The sequence below is a fragment of the Cucurbita pepo genome, chromosome 9 (assembly GCF_057944985.1).
Source record: "Cucurbita pepo subsp. pepo isolate OVF chromosome 9, ASM5794498v1, whole genome shotgun sequence".
In the NCBI taxonomy this organism is placed as follows: Eukaryota; Viridiplantae; Streptophyta; class Magnoliopsida; order Cucurbitales; family Cucurbitaceae; genus Cucurbita; species Cucurbita pepo.
Window position 1 is genome coordinate 9,010,241 of NC_141806.1, and position 3,075 is coordinate 9,013,315.

The following is a 3,075-nucleotide window of genomic DNA, read 5'->3' on the forward strand; positions in this document are numbered from 1 at the left end:
AATATTCATATCATAAGCATGTCAATTTATCACATATCTTACCATAACATATTGTCTTTATATCATATCACAATATATATACATCCATCATTCACATATCGTATCATAATCATATCATATCGTAAAAACTTCGTGGTCATATCATTCCCTAACTTAACATAGCCTTAACATTCTTATACCTATCACAGTCATGTCGTTACATGAACGTACCCTGACGTTATCGTTCTATCAATCTATCATAATTCTATCTCTTTCTACCCATAACCTAACTATATTCTTTTATCAACCTCTCATATCCATAGTACTTCTAGATGTAACCTCACCTTCACGTTTCATGAACAAATCTTACTTCTATCGATTCACAAATAATTCACACATATTAGTATATATGACATGTGTAGAACCACGAGCATGTGTCAACATCAAATATAACCATATCAATAGTAAGGTCAGTTACCTGGTTAGCTTAAGTTGTTGTCACGAATATATCCTTAATGAATGTTCGATTCTGTCCCTTGAAATCCAAGTAAACCTATTTGAACCCATGACATAAGTTTGAACCCTATCAAATTACCTCTCTAATTTAGATTGGTCCATTTACTTTTATTAAAAATCTTGTTTTCTATGATTTTGTATAAAAAAATTGACAGAGTTATTTTGTGTTTGTATTTACTTTTCTTTCTATATTTAGTTTAAGTTTTTTAATACTCAAATCTTTCTTTTTTTTTTTATTATTTGTATTTACTCTATAGCCTTTTAATTTTGTTCACATGTATTCCAAATTTATAGTGGATCTCTATTTTCAAATCTTTCGTGTTTTCTTTTGTTTGACATAATTTACTAGAATTATATAATTGATTAATATTTAGCTTCTAAGTCAAAGCTAAACCATTGTAATGACCATATCTATCTTCACGTAAATCTCTCTTTTTGCCAACGGTGACTTTATAACTCAAAGCTAAACCATTGTAATGACCATATCTATCTTCGCGTAAATCTCTCTGTTAGCCAATTTACTAGAATTGTATAAATGATTAATATTTGGCTTCTAACTCAAAGCTAAACCATTGTAATGACCATATCTATCTTCACGTAAATCTCTCTGTTTTCCAACGGTGACTTTCTAACTCAAAGCTAAACCATTTTGGGTACACTGCAAAGCCTATGATATCTTTGTTCACTCGAAATAGAGTAGACTAGTCAAACTGTGGTAGGACGAAGGTGGCTCTTCAAAAAAGACATGACCACAGGTTACATTGGGTCACCACCATATGATGCCCTTGATTATCTTTTTAAAAAAGTTCAAAAGTATTCTTATGTATATGAATGAATTTGTTAACACCATTTTAAAAATACTCAAGAATAAGATTGAAAATAAATTGTCTATTTGAATTGAATTGTATTATATTCATATTGGGAAATGTTCATAAATGAGAGAGTTACAGACAAAATTGAAGAGAAAAGTGATTTAAGAGTATTTTTGAATTTTTTTTTCTTTTTAAAATTATGAGTATTAACTAAACGTTTAAAAGTTGAATTGTATTTTCAAACAAGATATTAACGGTTTCATCTCACTAACAATAAACTTATTTTTTATTTTTATTTATTTATTTGAAAAGTAAAAGATATATTTCAAGATTTTTTTTTTTTTTTTTGAATAATATTGATGAAACCTTGGGAGGTTCTAAGGATATTTTGTTTAAACATTAAAATTTATAATTATTAACTATTTTTTGGATCATGGACATCATGGACAACTTGTTGTTGTGGTGTAGTGGTTATCACGTTAGTCTTACACACTAAAGGTCTCCAGTTCAATCCTGGGCAACAACATGCTTCTTTGCTTGCAATGGTGTAGTTTTCGGATGGGAAACATTTTTGTTCATCCAAGACTCATACTCTGAGAAATTTGTGTAACGCTCACTAAGAACTTTTTAAGAGTTTGACATGTTACTCCCATTAGAATTTATTTAGAGCATGACATGTTACTCCCTTTAGAATTTATTTAGAGCATTACAAACTAGTTTAAGAACGTTCTCGAAGATCTAGTTCATTAAATTATACAAGTTGTGGGCATTAATGAGTTAAAAGACCTCACAGTCACTCTTAACTACCACGCTCACTAAGAACTTTTTAAGAGTTTGACATGTTACTCCCTTTAGAATTTATTTAGAGCATGACATGTTACTCCCTTTAGAATTTATTTAGAGCATTACAAACTAGTTTAAGAACGTTCTCGAAGATCTAGTTCATTAAATTATACAAGTTGTGGGCATTAATGAGTTAAAAGACCTCACAGTCACTCTTAACTACCACATTGAAACTTAAAGAAAATCTTTGAAACATTATCTTTCTTCAACTCCTATCCTTAAGAGAACTTTCTTGAACTCCTATCTCTTGACTTTTGTTACCTTAATTTATTCCTTATATTTAATAAATAACTGCACGAGGCTTCATGCATTCCCCATGACATAGTCTTAATACTTGCATCCAAAGCTTCATGTGTTTGGTGCGATACAATTTACATACCTATGTCCAAGGATTCACGGGTTCCTTGTGACATAGTTTAAGTACCTACACCTAGGTGTTCATACGTTTCCTACGATGTAGTCATTGTCGTAAGACCATATTGCACTACTCATCGGGAGGTCTTTAAAATATCTCGGGTTCTCGTTCAAGAGTTTTTTGTTAAGTCTTGAAGTACAACTAAAGAAAATTTCTTAACAAGTACACCTTAATCCATATGCGTCATAAATATTTTTCTACATGCATAAATCTTTATAAGTATCTTGTCACTTGGTACTCATAAAAACCTTGATTTCTTATCAAGTGTCTTGAGGGTTAGTTACATACTTTTTCTCTTAGCTCATATCCCTAAGTTGTTATAATCTCCTTAAAATCTTTCATACTTACCCTTATATTGTAAACGAGTCTCATAAATTTTCGTAGTATTTTGAGTATTTAAGATCTTGAAAACATCTTAGAATTCTTATAGGGATATTTTGGTTATTTACCACTGCAAATCTTGGTTTAAATCCTCAACATATTTTAATGGCCATGTAACATAAGTCTCAT

General features: G+C 30.3%; 1 non-coding gene across 1 annotated transcript; it reads left to right on the forward strand.

Moving 5' to 3' along the window:
• The first annotated feature begins 1,760 nt into the window (after positions 1-1,760).
• Positions 1,761-1,833, forward strand: TRNAV-UAC (transfer RNA valine (anticodon UAC)). The gene has a single exon. It is a non-coding gene; the product is annotated as a tRNA-Val (tRNA).
• The last annotated feature ends 1,242 nt before the right edge of the window (positions 1,834-3,075 follow it).